The sequence below is a fragment of the Eulemur rufifrons genome, chromosome 7 (genome assembly GCF_041146395.1).
Source record: "Eulemur rufifrons isolate Redbay chromosome 7, OSU_ERuf_1, whole genome shotgun sequence".
Taxonomy (NCBI): domain Eukaryota; kingdom Metazoa; phylum Chordata; class Mammalia; order Primates; family Lemuridae; genus Eulemur; species Eulemur rufifrons.
In genome coordinates, this window is record NC_090989.1 from 102,618,542 (window position 1) to 102,629,065 (window position 10,524).

The following is a 10,524-nucleotide window of genomic DNA, read 5'->3' on the forward strand; positions in this document are numbered from 1 at the left end:
CCAGTGATAACATTAATGCTTGCTATCAAAGTGCTTTATGTGTATTAGTTCATTTAATCCTTGTAACAACTCCATGAGGCAGGAGTTTCTACTGTTAGTATTGTGATGCTACAGGTAATTAAACTGAGAAAAAGGAAGGATAAGTAGCTTGCTCAAGGTCACACAACTCATCAGAGTGGGAGCCAGGTTTCCAACGTAGGCTGACAGGCTCAGAGTTAGTGCCCTTAACCACTATCTGCAACTTTAAAAATATTTTCTTTATTGAGGTATAATTTACCTACAATAAAATGTACCAAATTTAAGTTATGGCTCAATGACTTCAGCCATGCTATAACCACAATCAAGAAATAACACATTTTTGGCCAGGCGCGGTGGCTCACGCCTGTAATCCTAGCACTCTGGGAGGCCGAGGCGGGTGGATTGCTCAAGGTCAGGAGTTCGAGACCAGCCTGAGCGAGACCCCATCTCTACTAAAAATAGAAAGACATTATATGGACAACTAAAAATCTATATAGAAAAAATTAGCCGGGCATGGTGGCGCATGCCTGTAGTCCCAGCTACTCGGGAGGCTGAGGCAGTAGGATCGCTTAAGCCGAGGAGTCTGAGGTTGCTGTGAGCTAAGCTGACGCCACGGCACTCACTCTAGCCTGGGCAACAAGGTGAGACTCTGTCTCAACAACAAAAAAAAAAGAAATAACACATTTTCATAACCTTAAAATGTTCCCTTGTACTTTTTTTTCCTTTTTTTGAGAAATGAGGGATCTTTTATGGAGTTCTTATACACTGGCTCTGAAAGTGTTTCAAAATATGGAACGTTTCACAAATTTGCATGTCTTCTTTGCACAGGGGCCATGCTCATCTTCTCTGTATCGTTCCAATTTTAGTATATGTGCTGCCGAAGCGAGCACCCTTGTACTCTTTTATAGTCCATGCTTCCTGACCCACAACCCCTAGTCTTAGGCAATCACTAATCTGCTTAACTATAGATTAGATTTTCCTTTCTAGAACTTCATATAAATAGACTCATATGATACTCTTTTTATTCCATGCAGCTTCTTTTGTCCAGTATACTTTTGCTGAGATCACTGATGTTGCATGTGTTTGCAGTTCCTTTTAATAGCTGAGTAATATTCCACTGTATGGATAAATCTCAATTTGTTTATCAGTTCATTTGTTGATGGACATTTGGGTTGTTTGCATCTTTGACTACTATGAGAAAAGCTTCTGTAAACATTCATGTATGGATATATGCAGATATATGTTTTAACTTATTTTGGATACATACCTATGAATGGGATTGTTGGGTTATATGGTAAATGTGTGTTTAACTTTTAAAGAAACTGCCAAGTTATTTTCCAAAGCAGTTTTATGGTCCCACCAGCAATGTATGAGAGTTCCAGTTCTAAATCCTTACGAAGAGTGGGTATTTTGGATATTTCAGTCTTTTTAGTTTTGGCTTTTCTAATGGATACATAGTGGTGACTCATTGTGGTTTTAATTTGCACTTCTCTGAAGGCTAATGATATTGAACATATTTTCTTGTGTTTACTGATCATCTTCTTTGGTAAAATATCTTTTCAAAACATTTGCCCCTTGTTCCATTAGATTGTTTTGTCTTCTTACTATTGAGTTAACTAGTTTCCATTGTAGTTCGTTTTTTTTAATATATTCTGGATATCAGTCTTTTATCAAATGTGTGTTTTGCAAATACTTTCTCCCAATTTGTGATTTTTCTGTTCATTTCCTTAATTTTTTTCTTTCTAAGAGCAAAGATTTTTCATTTTATGAAGTCCAATTTATCATTCTTTAATGATTTGTCCTTATTTTTGTTCTAAGAAAACTTTCCCTATCCCAAATTCACAAATATTTTCTCATCTAGTCTTTTACAATTAAGTACGATGTTAGTTGCAGTCTTCTGTAGATGTTCTTTATCAGGTTGAGAAAGTTCCCTTCTGTTCCTGATTTGCTGACTATATTATAAATGAAGGATTTATCAAACGCTCTTTCTGTATATATTTAGAGGATCATATGGCAGTTTCCTTTATTCTGTTAATATGTTAAATAGTAAGTTACATTGATCAATTTTTGAGTTTCAAATCAACTTATTTTTCTGAGAAACCTCACTGGATCATGATAAAGTATTCTTTTAAATACTGCTGGATATGATTTGCTAATATTTTCTAAAGATCTTTGAATATATGTACATGAAATATATTGGTCAGGGGTTTCCTTTTCTTACAATGTTTATCAGGTTTTGATATTAGAATAGTGCTGGCATCACAAAATGAGTTGGGAAATGTGCCCGCTTTATTTTGTGAAGGACTTTGTGTAGAATTAATATTATTTTTTTCCTTAAATGTTTGATGAAATTCACCACTAAAGCTATCTGGGCCTGGAGTAAAGCCCAGATTAGGACTTCTATTTCTTAAATAAATATTATGAATTCAATTTCTTTAATAGATATGAGGCTAATAAAGTTTTCTATTCCTTCCTAACTCAGAGTTGGTTATTTATGTCTTTCAAGGAATTTGTTCATTTCATTTGTCAAATTTATTATCAAAGGTATTCATATTCATTTATTATTTATAGAATCTGTAGTAATGTCCCCTCTTTAGTTGGTATCTTCTTTTTGACCAGTCTAACTGGAGACATCAATTTTATTGAACTTTTCAAAGAACTAGCTTTTGGTTTGATTGATTTTTCTCTTTTGTGTTCTATTTTATTGATTTCTGCTCTTATCTTTGTTATTTTCTTCCTTCTGCTTTCTCTGATTTGTCCTTTTATTGCTTCTTAAATTGAAGGCTTTGGTTGTGTATCTGGACCTTTCTTCTTTCTTTATATAAGCATTTGCAGGTATAAATCTCCCTCTAAGAATTGATTTTGCTGCATTCCATAAATTTTGATGTTTTATTTTCATTTTCATTCTTTCCAAGGTGTTTTCTAATTTCCTTTGTGTTTCTTTTTTGGTGTGTAGGTTATTTATAAGTGCATGGTGTAATTTCCAAATATTTAGGAATATGCCAGATATCTTTCTGTTATTGATTTCTAATTAAATTCCCTTATGGTCATAGAATGTACTTTGAATGATTTAAATTTATATCTTTCTGTTATTGATTTCTAATTAAATTCCCTTATGGTCAGAGAATATACTTTGAATGATTTAAATTTATTGAGACTTGCTTAATGGCCCAGAATATTGTCTATCCTGACAATTATTCTGTGTACACGTGAAAAGAATATTTATTCTGCTATTGTTGGGCAGAGTCTACTAATGTCAATTAGATCATGTTGGTTGACAGTGTTATTCAAGTTTACTATGTCCTTACTGATCTGCTGTCTGCCTGTTCTATCGATTATTCAGAGATAAGTATTGAAATCTCTGACTATAATTGTGGATTTTGTCTATTTTTCCTTGCAGTTCTATTAGCTTTCACTTCATATATTTTGCACCTGTTATTAGGTGTCATCAGAGATACTCCACTCCGGCCTGTCAGAAGTCAAATGTCTTCCAGGCCTATATGAGCACTGGGAGTTGTTTGGTTTACAACTCTCCAGTTATTCTGCAATGAAGCTTCACTGAAATTTCCTCCTATGTCTTCATGACTATTTATTCAGCAACAATCTCAAGGGAAATCCTATCCAATTTTCTGAAGCTATTTTTCTTTATGGCACTCTCCTTTCTGGAACTCTGCTCTTCCAATACCAGCTGTCCCCACCTTCTGAAATTATAATATCTGCCTCTTCAACTCAGCAAGACTCCCATACTCTTCTTGGCCATAGGCATCACCATCCGAAAAGTGCCTCAGGCAGAAAGCTAGGACTACCACAGGGCTCATCTCATTTATCTCCCTTCTGTTAGAGTTCAGAATCCTACACTACCTGTTGTTCAATGGCTGTAAACAGTTGTTCATACATTTTGCTTAGTGTGGGAAGGTGGGTCTAGATCCACTTACTCTATCATAGTCAGAAATAGGATTCAGTAACTTTTGAAAAAAAGGCTAAAGTACTGCAATACTCACAAATTATGTCTTACTTAAATGGAGGAGAATTCAAAAAAAAAACAAATCCATTGAAAAATACTGGGAAAATTTAGATTTTAAGAGTTTCAGGAACTCTCAAAAACAGTTTAATTTATAACCCTGACATTAAGGACTGATTATTTCATTTGATTTAAGCCAGAGCTAATATTCCTAAGGATTCTAATGGTTCTGGCAAGCTTTTGGGACTTCAGGCAGTGCTCAGCTATTTATTCACATATTTACATATATCCCACATCAATTATGATCTACTTTATAACTTAGTGTGTATTCACTCATCTTCTTTCTCCATGGATAATAGATATAAAGTGGGAATATACTACATGCTAGATATTTGTGTTGTGAGTATGTTCAGAAAAAGCCGGTCAAGCTTTCATGCATTAGTTATAGACAAACAATGGAATCTTCAAGAACTTTCTTTCTTATCCTATTTCTGCTAATGACTGATGACTTCTTCCCAGTGTCTGGTCCTACCATCACCTGGAACAAAACTTCTCAAAGTTTTTAATCTACTTCTTTCCGTAATTTTTACTTCACTCCATGATGCAGAGTTAGGATTTATATAGCAGGATAAAGAGGGGAAAAGGGAATAATCATGACTAATATTAGTATCTAACATTAAGCTCTTACAAAATGCCATATATCGTGTTCATCAGTCAGTACAGGCTAGGTTTATTGTGATAACAAGCAATGCCAAAAGCTCAGTGGCTTATAACTTGTAATAACAAAGGTTTCTTTCTTGCTAATGTTACACGTTCACTGCATGTTGGCTCTGACTCTAGTCTACATCTTCTTTATCATGGGACTTAGAGTAATGGAGCAATGCTATCTGGAACATCTCATCATTATGGCAGAGGGAAAAGAGAGCACAGCAAACTGTATACTGGCTCTTAAATCTTCTTCCCCAAAGTGTCATATGTCACCTTCACTCATACTTCATCAGTTAGATCAAGTCTCATGGGCCTACGCTGACATCAGTGGGATTGGTAAATCTAATGCTCCCTCAGGAAGGAATATCAAATTATCTGTGAACAATAAAACAGTCTACCACGCTGTGCTAAGCATTCAAACATTTTCTCCTTTAATCTTCATAACAGCATTCTAGAAATAGGTAGCATTATTGTTCCATCTTACAGATAAATAAACTAAGGCTCAGAGAGTAACCTGGTAAAAATCAAACAATATCAAATGGTAGGGCCTGGACCCAGTTTGTCTGACCCCAGTGTAATTACGCCATACTACCATAAGAAGAGGAAAGGACAAGAAAAGAGTAGAGGAGTTTGGAAGGAGTGAAGCAGGGGTAACAGAGACATTAAAAACAATTGTAAACTACTTCCTATGGAAATCAGATGCAGTGATCAGAAAGCGGTAAGGGGAAGTGGATGGGTAAAGCCAGAGAGAGGAGAAACTTCTCCTACCTCCCAGTTCACCCCTCACCTGTCCATCCTGCACCACAGGCTCCAATCTCATGTCATCCCAAGAAAACCCTGCTCTAGCCTCTCCACGTTCCAAAGGCTGTAAGCCTGTTATCCACCTTGTGGTTCCCCAAAGTCCCAGTCTATTTGAATTGATTGTTCTGCTCATACTGTGTGGAAAAAGAAATGAATTACCACATAAATTTAGCATTGACAAAGATATTTTTGTCATGTATGCCTGGCATGTCATAAAAATCCCAACACTTGATAATTTTCTATTGTCTCTGGAAACATGTATGCCAATGATTTGTGTTTGCCCTTTGAACCAAAACCAGTATCCAAATATTCTGAAGCAATTCTGTGAGAACTGTAGGTAGATATAGCTCATTAACATAACCTTAAAATTACCTTAAAAAGGAAAAAGAAACTGGAAAATATCATTAGAATTAATGAAAGGCTTAAAATCTATGTTATATAAAATGCTCCTATAAAAATATGGGTACTTAAGAGTAAATGAGCTGGGGAAAGAAATTGATACTTTATTCTAGAGGAAATAACCAGTAAACAAATACTTGGAAAGGAGTTCAACCTCACTAATGGTAAAAGAAATGCAAATTAAAACAACAATGAGGATTATTTTATCCTTATTAAAGTAGCACACAACTCTTTAAATATCACTACTTGCTTATGTCTTTTTTTCAGTGAAATTATTATAATCTTAAAGTATTGGTGTTACTCTTTGTGGAGAACCATGTGGTAACACATAACAAGGTCATATGGGTTACAAGTCATACTCTTGAAGCCTGTATTTTCCTGAAAATGGATTTCGAGTTTGTCCAGCATTCTAGAGGGGTGCTGGGGGTACTGAATAAATCCCGGGTAGAGAAATGTCTCTCTCTGATGCAAAAGGTGGGAGGCAGTGGGGGGGGGCCCCTCCAAGTCCCTCAGTCACTAGATGAAATAAAAACCTCATGTCCAGGCTTTTGACCTTTTATCCTACCTCTTGGAATGGATTCTGAACAAATAATTCACAAGGAAAAAAAAAGCCAAATAAGCAAAGATTCGTTGCAGCATTTTATTATAGAGAAGATTATTAAATAAATGCTGGACAACAGGAGAATAATTAAAAATATGTAGCCATAAGGCCAGGTGCGGTGGCTCACACCTGTAATCCTAGCACTCTGGGAGGCTGAGGCGGGTGGATTGTTTGAGCTCCGGAGTTCGAGACCAGCCTGAGCAAGAGCGAGACCCCGTCTCTACTAAAAATAGAAAGAATTATATGGACAACTAAAAATATATATAGAAAAAATTAGCCAGGCATGGTGGTGCATGCCTGTAGTCCCAGCTACCCGGGAGGCTGAGGCAGAAGGATCGCTTGAGCCCAGGAGTTTGAGTTTGCTGTGAGCTAGACTGACGCCATGGCACTCTAGCCTGGGCAACAGAGTGAGACTCTGTCTCAAAAAAAAAAAAAAAAAATGTAGCTATTAAAACATAAATTAAAAGGACTACATTGCAACGTGGAACATGCTTCTGAGATGGTATTAATTGAAAATGGCAGAATGTACTCATTGTGATTATCCACAATGGCTAGAAAAGAACAGGGTCAAACAAAAAGTTTGATCTGCTGAGGTGACAAGATTGTAGGCAAAATTTTCTTCTCATTTATTTAGATTTATTGTGTAATGCAAATGGAATATTTATATAATAAGAATTCTATTTTCACAGTAAAGGAGAAATAGTACACTGTGACCCTCTTCTACTCTAGTTTTCCTCCGAGGCCCCAGGATTTCATTTAAAATGCAAAACCCAAAATCATCCTCATTTTTGGTATTTTCTAATAAATATATTATTATAAGCTTACTCTGAATTTGAATTGATCTTTCTCATGGAAAGGTTTATGTGTAGATAAGTAGCTCTTATATTAATCCAATTAACTTGGAAGATTGTACGAGAGGAATGTACTCTAATGATAGTGTCCACTTGTTAAATTTTTAAAAGTATAGGACGTTATGCAGGGTGTTAGAAAAGTTAGAAAGCATAGGAGAGCAGGACATTTTAAAATTATGGTATTCACATTTTTTTTTCTTTTTTTTGAGACAGTCTCGCTCTGTTGCCTGGGCTAGAGTTCCGTGGTGTCAGCCTAGCTCACAGCAACCTCAAACCCCTAGGCTCAAGGGATCCTTCTGCCTCAGCCTCCCGGGTAGCTGGGACTACAGGCATGTGCCACCATGCCTGGATAATTTTTTCTATATATATTTTTAGTTGTCCAGCTAATTTCTTTCTATTTTTAGTAGAGACGGGGTCTCGCTCTTGCTCAGGCTGGTCTTGAACTCCTGAGCTCAAACAACCTGCCCGTCTCGGCCTCCTAGAGTGCTAGGATTACAGGTGTGAGCCACTGCTCCCAGCCTTGGTATTCACGCTTTTAAAAACACTCAACATATTTTTGTTTTCCATTATGTTTCTGGTGAGGAATCCCTACATTTAAAACAGTAGATTTAGTTGTTAACCTGAAAAAAGCACAATAAATACACAATTTGATTTGTGTTTCCAGACTATTGGATGTTCTTGTAGTGTTTGTATTATATTTTTTTCAGATTAACAATTGGATTATGTATAAGAGACACTTCGTCTGAAAAGGGGTCTGGAGGTTGAAGAGAAACATTCAGCGTAACATTTAGAAATATAACTAAAATGCTGTTTGAAACAAATTTATCCTCTGTATCCTCACTTTTTTGAAAACCCTGTGGTATCTTACCCTTAGCATTGTATCCATCTCATCAACAGCAAAAATAGAAAAGCCAGACACAGCCTCCCAAGCTGGGAGGCTGGGAGAGTGGAGGTGGGGGGTGGAGGAGGAAGAGAAACCAAAGTTTTGTGGCTGCCCTGACTGAGGAAGGTTAGGTTTCAACAGCAGCCTTGAAATGAGCTATGGGCTCCCTGATGGTTAGAGATGGTGTTGTGGTGGGGGCAGCGGAGGGGTGGGGCGGGGGGGAAACAGGGGAGGGGGAGGCTTATGTGCCCTCCAGTGCCTCTAAGAACGGGGTTCTTACTTTTCACACACTGAGGTTGAGGCGAAGTTTCAAGGTAGATGATGAGCTAGTTGCTCCTCTTTTTTGTGGCTCTCCCAGCCCTCAGAGGTAACAGTGCGGAAACTGCGTGAGAGTGTGAGTGTGTGTAGGGTGCGGGTGGCAGCAGAGGCAGGGGAATGAGGAAGGAGAGGAAAATCTCAGAGAGGATAATGCGGCTGCTGAGTGTGGGAGCCCAGGGCAGAAAATACTCTGGTGCCTGAGAGAGAACAGGAAATATTCTGGTGCCTAAGAGAGAACAGGAAGGGGTGTGTGTGTATGTGTGTGCTTCTTTTTTTAGATCCTTTCATTCAGGAGGCATCTCCCTGGAGACTGAGGAGATGGTAGGAGTCCCCTGGGGTGCTGTCAGCTCTATTTGCTGAGCTTCTGGAGAGAGAGAGTGAAATACTAGGAAAAGGAAATGCCCCCGGCCGGCTACGGGCAGAGGCAGGACTGGGGAGGAGTAGGAAAGTGAGAAGGACCCCTGATCTGAATAAATTGGAGAAGTTTCCAGACGTGGTTCCCTCTCCATACTCTCAACCTTGCTGCACTAGCACTATTGTCAGGAAGGACAATTGGATTGTCCTTTGGCCCCCTCCAGCTCAAGGACAGCTGGGGGGATGCTCCTCACACTGTGCTCTCACCTTCTTTGCTTCTGACCGAAGCCCAAAGCCTCCCAGACTCAAAGAAGGGCTTTTCCTGGGACAACTGCTAATGAAGTCTAGGGAGTGCTTGGAGAGCTGAGACCTTTGCTTCCCAGGATTCCAGAAATACTATGCTCTGTCAAAAACTGTCCCGGCCCTTCTGTCCATCCTCCTGAAAGGACCACCTGCCAGGGGCTCATGAGTAGGAGCCACTAGGGCAGAGGAAATCTGCGGGGTTGAAATGCCCGCACCATATATTTGCAATAGCCTTCTTCCTACACTTTATCTTTGCAAATGTAAAGTAAGCCATCTGCATTATTGCTTCTGTGGTCCTATTTATATCATTGTTTCTGGAGAAAGTATATTCTGTCTTGAAAAAAACAAACATTTGGAACACAGACTCTTTAAAAAATGTTGCCTTATTGCTTCTAGAATGCTATCTGTTTACTACAACAAACATTTCTTGTGCATCCCATGCTAGGCTCAGAAACACTATGTCAGTGCCTTTAAGAACTGGGTCATTGCTGCTGGTACTCGGGATGGTTTTATATTGTATACTGACAGGGCAGGAAATGCCCTTGAATCACATAATGAGAAATTTTCTACCTTTCTAATTCTCTTTCCTTCTGATTATAATAAGGAGGAGGTTTCAGTTTGGAGCTAATAGATCTTTAACACCTTTCTAACACTTGCTTTTACTATTACTATTTTAGCAGGGCTTAGGCACAGAGCTTTTAGCAGGTTTCTGGCTAGAATTTAATTTGTTTGCTTTGTTTTCATTGCATTTATTTTTATAATTAACTTTTTAAAACACTTTTTTGGTAGAGATGGGGTCTCACTATGTTGCCTGGGCTGGCCTCAAACTCCTGGCCTCAAGCAATCCTCCTGACTCAGCTTTGGAAAGTTCTGGGATTACAGGCGTGAGCCACTATGGTGACCCCTATAATTAACTTCTGTTCATGGCCATTGATACTGATTATATGTAAAGAGTTATGATGTTGTGTAAACATGGTAAAAGCATGCCAAAAATTTGGGAAGCCCAGCTCTCACATATCATAAAACATCTTGATAAAATACTCAAAGCAAACTCATTAGTGTTTCTTACTATCCATAGAGAAAACCAGATATGTTTTTTTTTCTTTTGATTTGTTTTATTTTCAATAATTTCAATTTATCATAGACCAATTAGTCTTGTAAACTATAATAAAAAATTACTACAAAAATTATCATGTGCTTGGGTTTGAAGTCCATGTCAAGTTGATTTAAAAGTTTCTAAATGCTTACTTTCTGTTTCTGCCTTGATCCAGCCACAGCCCTCCAGGGGCCAGCACCCCTATCACACTCTGAGTAGCTCCGCATTAGC

General features: G+C 38.0%; 1 non-coding gene across 1 annotated transcript; it reads right to left on the reverse strand.

Annotated features, from left to right (window-relative positions):
- Positions 1–801: 801 nt before the first annotated feature.
- Positions 802–908, reverse strand: LOC138388778 (U6 spliceosomal RNA). The gene has a single exon (XR_011234268.1). It is a non-coding gene; the product is annotated as a U6 spliceosomal RNA (small nuclear RNA).
- Between the last annotated feature and the right edge of the window lie 9,616 nt (positions 909–10,524).